This window comes from Lissotriton vulgaris, chromosome 2_1, assembly GCF_964263255.1.
Source record: "Lissotriton vulgaris chromosome 2_1, aLisVul1.2, whole genome shotgun sequence".
In the NCBI taxonomy this organism is placed as follows: domain Eukaryota; kingdom Metazoa; phylum Chordata; class Amphibia; order Caudata; family Salamandridae; genus Lissotriton; species Lissotriton vulgaris.
The window spans coordinates 546,433,338-546,448,866 of record NC_141687.1 but is presented as its reverse complement, the minus strand read 5'-3'; the positions used below and the strand labels follow the sequence as shown (position 1 = coordinate 546,448,866).

At 45.5% G+C, this 15,529-nt stretch overlaps 1 protein-coding gene across 8 annotated transcripts in view; it reads right to left on the bottom strand.

Moving 5' to 3' along the window:
- Nucleotides 1–15,529, bottom strand: part of ADARB1 (adenosine deaminase RNA specific B1) — a 947,690-nt gene that overhangs the window by 142,798 nt on the left and 789,363 nt on the right. The gene's annotated exons all lie outside the window — the stretch shown is intronic.

The window sequence follows — 15,529 nt, the reverse complement described above, 5'->3', positions numbered from 1 at the left end:
GGAACAGCTTGAAATAATTAACCATCATTTGCATTTTTAGGTACGAATCTTTTAGTTTGGAACTAAGTGTTGCTCATATGATAACCAAATATGTTTCACTTTTACCCAGCTACAACTCTCCATACACATGATGTACGAAATGATGAAACTTATGGTCAAACTACATTTACTTTCTTTGTCTATATCAACAATTAAAAGAGAATAAAATTGGTATTTTAGATAGGACTAATACACATTTTTGTATCATATACTATAATATTTGTATTGGTCTTTGTCTTTTCAATGGAAATGTATGGGATTTAAACAAGTTTCCTCAACTAAATCCCCATAAACCTCTACAACCGAATTACTATCAGGTATGGGTTTTTCAAGCAATGAATTTGCGTAGTAAAATATGATATATAATATAGATGCTTAGAGGAATTGATTTTTACAAATAATGGCTCTCTGAAATTTGAATTTATCATTAGCCATACTCGCCGAGTAGGGCTAGTATATCTCTCCACAAGATTTACACCATATACGACAAGGAGAACACTCGGATCCACCTCTGCAAACCTTCTCAAATTGCCAGGCTTCAAACTCAAAACCAGTGGAGGGAAATCGGCTACTGTGTTAGGGGCAAGGGCCTGGAATGTCATGCCAAACCAATTAAGATCAATAGAATCTAAAGAGCAGTTTAGGAAGGCCTTAAAGACATGGATCTATGGAACATCTGACAAATCTTGCTTGGCACTCATCCTGATCCTAACTCTTCACTGCGGAAGCCAGTTATCTTATAGCCCCAGGAGGCTCCTGTGGGAGTGAAAGTTTGTGCTTTATAAATGCCACATTTTATTTCATTTCATGGAATAAAATTTTTTTTTTCCATTTGGCTAAGACCCTGAATGTCCAATCTAAAAAAAAACAAATATAGAAAAGAAAGAGCAATTCCGAAACAATTTTGTTTGTGTAATATTGTTCATAGTATGGGAACAAGCGACCAAACTTTTATCTTAACTTTAATATTTTAATTTTAAAATAATGATTGATGTACATTTTTATGTTGTTCACATCCATGAGAAAATTCCTAACTGGAATGAAAGGCTCTGGCTATCTTCATTATAGCATTTTGAACCGAATTGTTTTGATTGGAACTTTGAAATAAAGACAGAACACATGGATGTAAACAATATCTGAAGTGTTTAATTTATACTGACTTTTGTAATACTGGTTAGGTGCAATACAATATTACTGAGTGTAGACAGATTAGTTGTAATGTGTATAATATTCAGTCGTCTTTGACTGAATAAACTTTGTGTTCTGAATTAGTTGGTCCCAGAATGGTTGCATCAGCGTGGGCAAACAAAAGAGCGGACAGAGCATGAAGCATTCTGCAGAAGCCTAGCTAATATTGTTCGTTGTCTGGTGTGACATGTAAATAGAATAACCACATTAAGGCTACGAAAATAATGTCTAAATTCATTTAAAGGCCAAGATCATCCTAAGGTTGCTCGTTTTCCCATCAGGAGGGCACCTGGTCAGGCAATTTCATCTAGACTGCTCCAGAGTGTTTCTATCGGAACAAGACCAAGACTAAGCTGCTATGAACTGGAATACGGCCCCAGCAATCATGAGGGGTTAAGAATAATTTGAGCACTCCCTCCATCAATTTGTTGTTGGTAGCAGCCATCATCCTTGCTTTGGCATTTCATAGCCTGAGAACCCTTTAGCTCTGATTTGCAAAATTCTAAAGAAATTCTCATTTGAGTCCATAGCAGTTACTTTGTTGACTTCACCCTCATGGGACAGGAGTCACTGCCTCCACCCTCAAGCTAGAACATTGCTTAAAAAATATATATTTAAACACTGCGTCTGCACGGTCGGGACACAGAAAACTCATACTCAAGAGGTAAACTTCCAAAAACAACGGATTTATTTAGAGGCGACATGTTTTGACCTTGCGATCTTCTCAGTTATAATCAAATGTGCACCATCACCCTTAAAAAGTGTTCGGGAAGCTTTCCGATAGACAAAATGTTGAAAAACACTGTATACGCCGCAAATGAAACTGCGAAAATAAAGTATATGCAGTTTAACAATTTCTGCAGATACCCAATCAAACTGTATTTCAATTTCATAATTGATTAAACAGGGAACACTAACATATAACCACGTGGTTTCAGGACAAATGCCCATAAGCCATATTGTTTGTGTACATAGCAACAAATACTAGGTCTGCCTAAGAAATATACTGGATTCCGCTCAAGAGGAGTTTTACCAGGATACATACTAGATTCAGGCCAAGAGGCCTTACAAAAGATGCCATGTAAAAAATAAAAGTAACGAAAAATTTATCAAACATCATAATTAAGCAGCTGCATTCCACTTCCTGTGAAAAAGAATAAATGCTTAGCACGTTTTAAATATATACATAATGGCCAATTGTTGAAAACAAGTCAGTGACTGAACTGCAAACTATAACACAACAGATACTACTAGTCCTTACCGTAAACTCCCTAATACCTTCAACCAATCAATCAATCATTCAGAGTACTTTTAAAGCGCGCTACTTACCCATGAAGTTTCCAAGGCGCTGAGGGGACGGGGGGGGGGGGGCGGGTGCTGCTACTGCTCGAAGAGCCAGGTCTTGAGGAGTCTTCTGAAGGCGAGTAGGTCTTGGGTCAGCCGTATGTGGGTAGGGAGGGTGTTCCAGGTTGTGGCGGCGAGGTAGGAGAAGGATCTGCCGCCAGAGGTCGTTCGTTGGATGCGAGGGGACAGCGGCAAGGGTGTGGCTGGCAGAGCAGAGCTGGCGGGTGGGGGGTGTGGAAGCTGAGTCTGCTGTTCAGGTAGACTGGTCCGGCGTTGTGGAGTGCTTTGTGTGCGTGGATGAGGAGCTTCAAGGTGATCCTCTTGTCAACGGGGAGCCAGTGTAGGTCTCTCAGGTGGGGGTGATGTTGCTGCGGCGAGGGATGTTGACGATCAGTCGGGCGGAGGCGTTTTGGACGCGTTATAGTCGTAGTAGGTGTTTGGCTGAGATTCCTGCGTAGAGTGCGTTGCCGTAGTTCAGTCTGCTGCTGACGAGGGCCTGTGTCACCGTTCTTGTTGTTTCGGTCGGGATCCACTTGTAGATCCCGAGGAGCATGCGGAGGGTGTTGTAGCAGGAGGAGGAGACAGCGTTGACCTGCTTAGTCCTTCATGCTAAAAGGACGTGCTATACAAAGGAAAAACCTTATTCCCCATCTTTGAACTGCATTTCATCATATATTCAATGAGTGACATCATTAAAACAAGAATAAATACAGGATAACACGATATGTAATGGAAAATAAATATGAAATCAAATTAGACTTAAGTTATGCAAAGAGATCTCATGAAAGTATGAAGATCGGGAATATGTTTTTTTTTTATACAGCACGTGCTTTAGCACAAAGGTGTTTGGGTTAAAATATATATTTGACTATGCGCGTACTAGAATGGACTTTTTTAAATATATCAGGAAACTGAAACTTAAGAAGCTGTTCTTGTTGACCATAGAACCTCCTGAGGCTCAGCCGGGAGTTGCACAGATCGCATTCTTTTTTTAAATTACTGCTTTGTTCTGCACAGAATTTTAAATCACTCACCTGCCTCCTGGCACCAGATCTTCCTGGGCAGGCCACCCCACTTACAGCGGATTTAGCGCTGCAAAACCGAGTCTTGCTTACATTCTCGGCCGCCATCCCCCTCGCCAAGCCACGGGACACGACCACTTGCGAGGCCACGCCCCCAACTCCGGTATAAAGCGTGCCGACTGAAGAGCGTCGCTGTTAGACCATAGAACCTCCTGAGGCTCAGCCGGGAGTTGCACAGATCGCATTCTTTTTTAAAATTACTGCTTTGTTCTGCACAGAATTTTAAATCACTCACCTGCCTCCTGGCACCAGATCTTCCTGGGCAGGCCACCCCACTTACAGCGGATTTAGCGCTGCAAAATCGAGTTTTGCTTACATTCTCGGCCGCCATCCCCCTCGCCAAGCCACGGGACACGCCCACTTGCGAGGCCACGCCCCCAACTCAGGTATAAAGCGCGCCGACTGAAGAGCGTCGCTGTTAGACCATAGAACCTCCTGAGGCTCAGCCGGGAGTTGCACAGATCGCATTCTTTTTTTAAAATTACTGCTTTGTTCTGCACAGAATTTTAAATCACTCACCTGCCTCCTGGCACCAGATCTTCCTGGGCAGGCCACCCCACTTACAGCGGATTTAGCGCTGCAAAACCGAGTCTTGCTTACATTCTCGGCCGCCATCCCCCTCGCCAAGCCACGGGACACGCCCACTTGCGAGGCCACGCCCCCAACTCAGGTATAAAGCGTGCCGACTGAAGAGCGTCGCTGTTAGACCATAGAACCTCCTGAGGCTCAGCCGGGAGTTGCACAGATCGCATTCTTTTTTAAAATTACTGCTTTGTTCTGCACAGAATTTTAAATCACTCACCTGCCTCCTGGCACCAGATCTTCATGTGCTGAGCAGTGGAGATCCGGCTCCTACACGTACTTCCAAACAGACTTACCAAGGTCTTCAAAATTCTACACCTCATGAAAACTAGAACTGATCTCCACCAAGTGACTATCGCCTCGCTACTAATTATCATGTTTGAACATACATCTTGAACGTCGCAACCGCCAACTCTTTAATCAATAGGATTCTTAACACTTTCGTGCGATTCCTGCTACGACACACCGATCAGACCATCCTGACAATCTGACCTGTCCATCTTGAATGAGATTGCCTTGAAAAAGCCCCTGTGTGGGCGAAACACGTGTCGGCAGTGCAAAGCTGGAGAACTTTTAATGTGCTTAAAATAAAGATTTTTTTAGATACTACGTACGGTTTTGGATCCATACTTTGAAGCCCATTTATTTCTCATGAACTTGTGTCTGAAACTGATGAAAAAGTGGTGAAATAACCAATGTGCTATGCAGAATTATTACTGATTCCTGACTTCTCAGAGGGTGCTTGTTGCAACTTGGTTTCTTCCTAAAGATCTTCCTTGGCAGGCCACCCCACTTACAGCGGATTTAGCGCTGCAAAACCGAGTCTTGCTTACATTCTCGGCCGCCATCCCCCTCGCCAAGCCACGGGACACGCCCACTTGCGAGGCCACGCCCCATCCTGCTCTCATCTCCATCTCTACCTATAAATATGTGCATCTATAGGAAGCGCAGCGGGAGCGCCGTTTGCGCGCCGAAGGCGCGCCTAAGGCAAGCTCTTCCGCGCCGAGTCCGGGCCTAGGGCCACCCCCCCTACACCCCGGACTACGAATCCCAAGCAGTATAGCTCCGAAAAACTTTTAGAGCTAAGACTCCTACAAAAGAACTGCAACCAGCACCCTTACCACGCTGAATGCCTCCCGTATACATGCAACCTCTGCAAGTCCATCCTCAAGCCCCCTCCACTCTCGGACCAGTGCCATGAGTACCGCATGTTCTTGCTTAACTGTAGGTCTCTGCCCAAGCATAAGAATGAGTTTGCACTCCTGTTAGAGGAACACAAACCTGATATTGTTTTTCTCACGGAAACCTGGCTCACCGAAGACTCAGACCCAGCCTTGGTTACAGCCATTCCCCCTGGCTTTCAAATCTCCCGCCAAGACCGCCCAAAAGGCAGAGGAGGAGGTTTAGCCATTGTTCACAAAGAGCAGTTCCTCTGCCGAATCATTGCTGAAAGCATTCCAGACTGTGAAAGCCTAGCGTTTAGTCTGGAGCTCTCGCCGAACAACTGCTTCTCAGGCACCCTCATATATAGACCCCCCGGACCTCCTAAACAATTCCACATCCAACTAGCACGGATTGTGGCAGACCGCGTCAGCAGCACCGCCAACTTCACTTTGTTGGGTGACCTTAACTTTCATTTCGAGTCCAATGCAAAGCACACAGCTGCTCTTCTTACGGACGACCTGGCCGCGTTACGATTACACCAACTGGTCAGCTCCCCTACCCACGATCAAGGGCATTTGCTTGACCCGGTCTTCAGTAACTGTACTAATTTGACAACTAGTCTACCTCTCCCGCTCCCCTGGACCGACCATCTAATGGTCCCGCTTCTATGGCACACCCCTAAACCCCCAGCCACCAAACCCACTATAAGAACAGCCAGACTGTGGTCCCGCCTCCCTATGGAGACATGGACCAAAAAACTGTCCAGCAACCTACCACCGCTTAACGATGACCCATGCATCGCTAACCTCTCTTATGAGGACTGGATTACCAAGTCACTCGACTTTTCACTACCTAAACGAAAATCCACCACCAAACGCTGTGACAAATCAGCTCCATGGTACTCCGAAACCCTCAGAACTACGAAACGCCAGTGTAGACAAGCGGAAAGGAAATGGCGCTTGGACTCTCTGCCAGACAACAAAAGTCAATACCATAAACTACTCAAAACGTACAAAGAACAAATCAAGGCCAGCAAAACAGCCTACTTCGCCAACAAAATTATCTAAGCGAAATCTAAACCCAGGGAAATTTTCCCTATTGTGAAAAGCCTCACCAAATTACCACCCAGTCTAGATGAGACCAAGACTGCAGAACACTGCAATACCATGGCAGACTTTTTCCTGGAAAAAATCACCACCATCTATGAATCATTCCCTGCCCCACCCAGCACCCCCTCTACTTCAAGCAATTCCGACCTGAACTCCCCCCCCACTCTTGACCACTTTGCCCTTCTTAATATCTCGACTCTTGAGTCCTTGGCAAAAAAAGTCAAATCCGGGTCTCCGGGGGACCCAGCCCCGCCAGACATCATTATGTCAGCCTTGGCTATCACCCTGCCCGTCATAATGGACCTCCTCAACGCTTCCATCTCTACCGGCATAGTCCCGCTACAATGGAAACAAGCCATGGTCCGTGCACTATTAAAGAAGCCCAAACTGGACCCTTCGAACCTCAGTAACTACCGGCCAATCTCTCTCCTTCCCTGGATTAGCAAAATCCTAGAGAGACACATTAATAGCCAGCTGATCAAATTTCTTGAAAACCACCAGCTTCTTGACCCTACCCAAACGGGCTTCAGACCACGACATGGTACCGAAACCGCGCTCCTCATGGTCACCGAGGAATCCAGAACCATCCTGGATCAGGGAGGATCAGTGGCAGTGATCCTCCTTGACCTAAGCGCGGCCTTCGACACGGTCAGCCATGACATACTGCTGGACCGCATGGCAAACATTGGTATAAAAGACAAAGCTTTGTCCTGGTTTGAATCCTTTTTACAGGACAGATCCTTTCGGGTATTCAACGGAACATATTCCTCTACCAGCAGACCTCTAAAATGCGGAGTCCCGCAGGGCTCTTCATTGAGCCCGGCGCTCTTCAACATATATATGAGGCCACTGGCTGAAGTTGTTCGTCAGTATGGAATTAAGATCATTTCATACGCTGACACTCAGCTAGTGGTCTCTCTGGCACAGGAGGCCAGCCAGACCTCGAAAGGAGGGCTCAAGAAATGCCTCTAGGAAGTTAAGGACTGGATGTCCTCCTCCTCATTAAAAATGAATGGGGACAAGACAGAGCTTATGCTCCTGGGCCCTGCAAAACCCAACTCCCTTGGCAATATATGGCCACCCTGTCTGGGTACCCCCCCTGCCCCAAAGGACAGTATCAAGAGCCTTGGGGTGTGGCTCGATGGATCTCTGTCCTTTGGCACACAATCCACCAAACTAGCAGCCACCTGCTTTGGCCTGCTCAGAGTGCTAAGGAAGGTACTCCATCTCCTACCGATGGAGGCAAAACAAGTAGCCATCCAAGGCCTTATCCAGTCACGACTGGATTATAACAACGCCCTGTACCTCGCTGCCCCAGAGTACACAATACGGAGGCTACAAACAGTACAGAATTGAGCCGCGCGCACCTTGCTTCAGATCCCTCGACGTCAATCAGTCAAAAATGGACTGAAAAAACTGCATTGGCTACCCATTCCCCAAAGAATCCAATTCAAAGCCTTATGCATTGCGCACCAGGCGTTCTGGAAAACGGGTCCCCTCATCACCCGTAACCTTGTGTCACATTATCAACCCACCAGGAATCTGCGTTCCAACCAGACCTTCACGGCCACTATCCCCAAAATAAAAAAATCCAGAACTGGCGGCAGGACTTTCACCTACAATGCCTCCAAGCTATGGAACACCCTGCCCCTCCACCTAAGGAAAAACCCCAATCTTACCTATTTAGGAAACAGTTAAAAACCTTCCTCTTCACTGCCGTCTGATAACGCCTTGGCTACCCCCTCCTGTTCTGTTGGTTTTTAGCGCTTGGACGCCCCCGGGCAGCAATCGCGCTCTATAAATCGACATACAAATACAAATACAAATAAATCTAAAGCGCGCACAACATCTCAGGACAATATCAGAACTGATCTGGACCCTGCCCCTTGCCTGGCAGGAGAGGTTGACCTGTATGTGGATTTGGTAGAATTGAACAGAGAAGGGGGAACTTTGGATGACACCGGTGTAGAACGACAGTTGATAACCAATGCTCCAGCGGCAACAGGTTTTAAAGCTAAATCAACTTTCAACCCGGTGTTAACTTTTGATAATATAGAGGTATTCAATAATCTGGTAACATCTGATTTGAAAAAACTGCATCAGGTGTCCATGGCAAAAGATGCAAAGAACAAAAAATGCAACAATGCTTATGGTAGCCTAATAAAAAAATTGCAGGGGGACAACAAAGTGATTGTCAAGCAGTCAGATAAGGGGGGCAACATTGTCCTTTGGCCTAAACAAATGTATATGGAGGAGGCTCTACAACAACTAAATGACAGAAACTGTTATTGTAGGAGCGATTGGAAAACAGCTAGACAGGCCTGGGACGCTTTCCATACCAGATTGTATACTTGGAAGGGCATGGGATTGCTGAGTGGGGATGAGCAGAAGTTCCTCAAATCAAATTATCCAGTAACCCCTTTTTTCTATAGGATTCCAAAAGTTCACAAGAATTTGTCCAAACCACCGGGTAGGCCTATAATTTCCGCCAGGCAGGGTACGTTTGAGAATGCCTCCCGATATATTGATCATTTCCTGCAGGAACATGTGAGAGCTCTTCCCTCGTACATCAGAGATACTGGTGATTTTTTGGATAAGATTAGACCAATTGTATGGCAGAAAGATTACCTATTGTTAACGCTTGATGTAACTTCCTTGTACACCAGTATAAATCATGATGATGGCTTGAGGGCGGTAAAACACTTTTTGCAGCGCAGGCCTGCCTGCATGCTACAACACAACAACATGATCAGTGAGATGACAGAGATCTGCCTCAAAAGCAACTTCTTCCTGTTTCAAAAGCAAATATTTCAACAACTGAGGGGAGTTGCGATGGGGGCCTGCATCTCCCCAAGCTACGCGTGCTTGCACATGGGGCTTTGGGAGGAGCAGGTCCTTGGGGGAACCTATGAAAGTACCATGGCTAGTAACATCATAGCCTGGTATAGGTTCATTGATGACCTCTTCATCATTTGGAGGGGGTCAGAGGAGGAGGCATCTAGGTTCATTTCGGATATAAACATAAACGACTTGAAATTAAGATTCACTGGTCAAATTAGTAGCTCAAAAGTTACCTTCTTAGATGTGGAGGTTAGCATTGCCAACGGAAGAATGGTAACGGACCTGCACCGTAAGGACACGGCAGGCAACACGGTGTTGCATGCCACAAGCCATCACCCAGCCCACCTGATTCGGAGCATTCCCTACGGGGAAATGCTAAGGATCAGGAGGATATGTAGTACAGGTGAAAATTGTATTAGAGCTCAAAATGCAAGCAGGGAAAGGTTCATTGAGAGAGGGTATTCTAGAGAAATGGTGGAGGGTGCCATGAGGCGTGCCAATAAAACCTCTGGGCATGAATTGACAATGGGTGCTGTACCAACACAGGCACGAGATGATAAGGAGTCTGGTCAACCTAGATTGATAACAGCTTATAGCCGACAGCACAAACAAATACACAACATAATTTGCAAGAACTGGCAGGTCATCAAGGGAGATCCGGTTATTGGGGGGACCCTAGCTGACAGACCAGCTATAACATACAGTCGGGCCAGATCTATGAGCGATATGTTGGTGAGTAGTAGTCCTGAAGTGGCTGATGACAACTGGCTTGGAAAGAGCAAGGGCTTCATTAAATGTGCTGTCTGTAAGGCGTGTAGGATAGGGAGGAGTCGTACTTCCTACACAACGCCCTTTTATTAGTGAGGTGATAGCAATCAAAAACAAAATCACCTGTAGATCAGACTTTGTGGTGTACGTGTTGGAATGCGCTTGTGGCCTGCGATACGTGGGCAGCACGAAGTTGCAGGTCCACAAACGCATTTTGCAGCATTTAAGGGCAATAAGTAACAGGGATGAAACTTACCCTGTGGCCAGACACGTGAATTCATGCCATGGGGGTGATGCAGGGTGTCTACAGTATTACGCTATAGATATGGTCCCGCCCCTTCGAAGAGGGGGTGACAGAGAGGCCCGGCTGCGAGTATTGGAGACTCATTACATCTTAGAGCTCAATTCTAAAACCCCCAACGGTCTGAATCAAACTGAAGACTTACACTCATATTTGTATTGAGGATATTAAATAATATCAGGAGGTTTTTCAAAGCAGCGAATAAATCTAATACTGTAGGGGAGCCTAAGTGAATTGTTAATCAATGAAACTAAGTCGAACATGAAGATGGCTTTTTTAACTCAATTTGATGGTGATGGGTATAGCGTTATTTTAACCACTAGGTATGGGTTTTTCTTTATTTAAACAATGATTTAGTTAAAGCTGTTTAAAGTGCACTAGCTTTCTACCAGTGCACAGCAGTGTGGACGCAGTGGTTCCAGGAGTTGCTATGCCCACTTGGGCTCAATTTTGAAACGTGGTCCTTAAACATGAGTTCCTCTGAAGGATGAAGATGTTTTGTTTCCATTTGCGTAATTTGCACACAATAGCGCGAATTTGCACAGAATGTATGAATTGTATATTTTTAAGTCATGATTTTAACATGAAATATACAGACTCATTTTATTCTTTTAATTGATTGTATACCTTGATCAATTCAATTAATGGAAACGAACATGAGTGGAATAGGAGGACAGAGAGTTTACGTTTGTGAAAAGGAGCAATAATTTCCTTGAAATGTTTTTCTCTTACGTGTACATGTTGTATTTTAAATTTACGTGGACCATGTATAATCAATTGTAATTTTACATTTGATACGTGATGTATTCATTCCTGGACCAGGCTGAAGTCTGTTTTTTATGTCCACAGGCTGAGGGGTCAGCTGATGATGTACTTGCACTTTAAAATGATGGGTGTAATGCCGGACCATGTCATGTGATCAAGGGGCTGAGGTCCCGAAACGCGTCATGGCGGCGTGTTTTTCTGCACGAAGGATGAAATAAATAATTTTTGCAAACTATCCATTTGGGTCCGGTTTCATTGGAGTTCTGGAGCTGTTTTCAGGGCATAACGGAGTTCGTGTCATATATATATATATATATATGTATATATCTATCACCACTCCAAAAGTTCATTTCAGTACGCACTCGGGAAGAATGCAGAAAAAAAACAGTGTAGGTTTGTTAAGAATGAAATCTTCGTAGACCAGGAGTTCTCAGAAAGGACCAGAAAAGGAGTCATTGTACAAGCTCCCTTCCAGTTCTCTCCTATCGGTAAGGAAAACAGAAAAGGGCCTTCGGGCCATTATATATTGATGTGCTCTCAACTCTCTTTTCTCCATCGATACGTCAAAACTGAATCATTATGTTTACAATCCCTTCTTGAAAGGTCACCAACTCTTTGTGAAGTTCTGGTGGCAAGATTAGATGTCACTATTCCACAGCCTAAATTTTGCCTGTCCCTCTTTAGTAAGATTCGAGTGTATGGGGCTGACCTACATTTTCAAGTCTATGTCTCCAATTAGTTACCTGGAAGCCATACTTATGCTGCACCAGTTTATCTTGTCCCATCATCTGGACCCAGTTTTTCTTACTCATCAATTTCTGGAAACTCACATGCACTCACCCTCAGGCAAAGAGCATCCATGGATTTAATGTTCTTCCTCTTCCACTCTGAAACTCCCTATGAAGATTGCACTCATAATGCAGAAACAATCCTCTACACTGTGACACTCCCGCCCAAGATTGTTCTGATCATGCAGGAACTGAAGACATTCTTTCTCTTCCACTCCTTTTCTCAGAGGAGTCCAACTCAAGTGCAGTCTTTCTTGTATGCTGCACTATTGAAGCCTGAATGCAGGAAATCCAGCCACCTCCACATGGAACTTTATTAATCAGGCCACACCTTCCTGGCTGAGGGATCCTGGTTGAGCTTTGCTGGTGATTGGCCAACCTAGAAACACTGACCTGCAAGGCCACGCTTGGTACTTCTCTAGATACTCAAATAGAGTTCAGAAAGGCAGTCTGGGTAGTTAAATTGAATGGCTATTCCTTCGAGGTTTATGGATTTCTTCAAAAAGAAATCTGCACTTCAATGCTTTAAAGTGAGGTGCCGGGTTTTTAGAGACCCGGTGGTGCCAGGGGATCACACCCGAAGACCTCTAGGTTCTCCCTGTTCTGGACTTACAGAAACACAGAGTCTTCTAGTTGAAGTCAGAGATCGAGTTTTATTGGCTGCAACCAAGTAACATGCGTCCTAGAAGTACGACAACACGGGCCGTAAGTTCTCAGGAGACTGTTCGTTTTTACAGAACCAGACTTCTCCTTATATACATAAATAACAGCTGCAGGCAAGAATTCTTAAGTTTATGATATGGCAATACAAATATTTCCACAATAATACAAAGAGCGAAGTCATGCTGGTCAGCACATATTTCAGATGTCCAGTTTGTGATGGATTACCCCGCCAAATCCAGAACTCCCATCAGATATCGATGAAATGCCAATAAGGTTGAGCACCCTCCCATCATAAAACGGGTCAAACAAGAATCATGGAAAGGTGTGTGTGTGTATGGAAACAGGGTCTGTATGTAGTGAAGGGTTTATGACATGTTGTGCCTTGATGGTATCTGGCTCGGCCACTGGGCGAGGAGCTGCCCAAACAGGCTTGGCTGGAGGCAGTGGAGTCAGCTCGGCCAGGGCATGGGGAAGTCAGCTACGGTGGACGTGTCCTTTCAGATCAAACTCGGTTTTAATCAATTGACTATATGAGGGCAAGTCATAAGATGGATGCCGTTTACAAAATGGAGTCTGCGGGTTCGAGACGCAAGTCAAGATTTGAGGGTGTTAGCATCATTTAATCATGACGCAAATGCATAGAGATGATGCCCTAATCATTACCGGTTCGTAGATACCAAATTCGTCATGATACGACGATATTTTATAACACGAGTGTTGGACCCCGAGGCTGGTGAAACGGAAGGGTCCAGAATTGCAGTACCTCAGGCCCTCCTTTTGCCCTCATATTAGGCAATAACTCACGCTAGTCAGAGTCCAAATCTGTATTGATGAATTCACGGAGATGCTGCTGTAGCATCATTCTGTTGCTTAGTTCGTCCCTTGACACAGGCTTCCTTACACATGAAGTGGCGCAGAGGCCACATATTGCAGGAGCGCACTGTACAAACAGGCAGAACATAAACAGAACGGCTAGGATCATCCCAATGAAGATCAGAGTTTTCCATCCCCAGGCAGAGATCAGTTCCCAGAACCACCCTAGCAGAGACCAATCCCCTTTCTCTGTGTGAAGGGAATCAGAGATTTTGTGTAATTTGGAGATGGCCTGGTACACTGTCGGAGCATTATCGGGGATGAAAATGCAGCAACTAGATTGGATCACTCTACATACACCACCACGGTCTGCAAGTATGACATCCAGGGCAACCCCGTTTTGAAGGGTCATAAGTTGATCAGACTGAAGCTCAGCTGTCAAGTTGCCAAGGGCACCGGCCGTTTCAGTCACGGCGGACTCAACTATTCTCGTTAATTGGCGAATGTTCCTGCTGTTCACCATAGGCCCCCAAAATGGCAGAAAACCCTTTGCGAAGTCTCCAAATTCTTGACCCGCAGTGTCGTCTTGACTCACGACACCCCTAACTGTCCTTGTCCAGTGGTAATCTGCCCCGGCCGTGTAGGTGGGTGGCAGCAGAAACGAGATAAAACATGTGCCCGAGAAGTCAGAGGGCAACCTTGTGTAGGCTTTGTCATGGCAGACAAAATAGGTGCCTTTAGCCGCCAAGAATGGAGGGGAAGTTCGGGAGGCAAACACATATGTTTCTGTGCATACGCTTTTCCCCAACTGTGCTTTGGGATCCCTGCCAATACCTTGCAGACATAAGTGACCACGGTGGGGTACTACCCAGACTGGGGAGGATTTCTTTGATTTCTGGTTCTCACTCAGGGAAATCCCATACTTGGTGATGTTCCATCTACTGTATGGTGTAAACTCATCTTTGGGAGTGGCTCTAACTGTGTCGATGTCTCTACTCATATTTCGGATTCCTTATTGTTTAAGTTTTCCCCTCGAATGTATGGTTCAAGGGAAAACAGGAACATGGTCTGGAAAGCCCACAGAGAACCGAAGTAACTAAATGGCAGGACAAAGTAAGGGATGCCCTTATCTGTAGTGTGTGGCATGAGTCCGCATATCCAACAGTTCGTAGTGTTCATCGCAGATTGGTGCTGGTGGAGGAGTTGGACAAATGTGTTGTTTACGAATTCTAGTCTTTTGGCAGACTCGTGTTCAGGTAGTGGGTGAAAGGAGTGTGTGGGAACAGTAGGACGAGGTGTGAGCTGGGTGTTGTGTATGAATGGAACTCGGAAGATGGACAGAGCATAGCCAGTCAAAAACATTATTATACTACACAACATTGAGATGCTCAATACTAGAAATCGTTTTCTTGCCATTACAATACATATTTTCTTTTCAAAGTTCATGTGTCTAGCAGGTCTCTCTACCCTCGGAAACTCCATCCTCTGGTTGCTGCCCGCGGTGGGAGGTTGCTTCTGCCAAGATGTGCGCTCTGACCAGTCCGGGGTGATTCCCTCAGACTGACCAGAACCGTTGACCTAGACGTCCCCGACTGCACTCCTCAGACTTCAACCGGGGCCTTAGCAGCAGAACCGGGTGGCGGTTCAAAAATCAAAAATGCGCTAGTTTCCTGGGCGAGAGAGCTGTGGAATCAAAAATAGTTCATGGGAAAAAGGGAAGATCGCACTAGTTCGAGAGTGTCTGTTCCATGGTCTTGACCTCAGATTATATCGTTCTCTTCCAGGCACGGTGTGATCTTCAAACAATGTCTCAGGTTCTGTAGTGTCCAACTGCATTGACGGAGGCACAGATCCTTGCAAGATACAATCGCTCTCTTTGTCAGTACCAGTTCCTTTTAATCGTGCATCGCTGAAGGGGACAAAACGTGGTACAACCTCAGTCTCGGAGTCAGCGACTCCTTGCTGGACCCATCGGTCGTATGGAAGGGGCAACGGGACCCTTTTGCAGTGGGCGCCGTGCACCCAATGTTTCTTTCCGTGGACACGTACTGCAGAGCGGGTAGACAGTAAAACCTGGAAAGG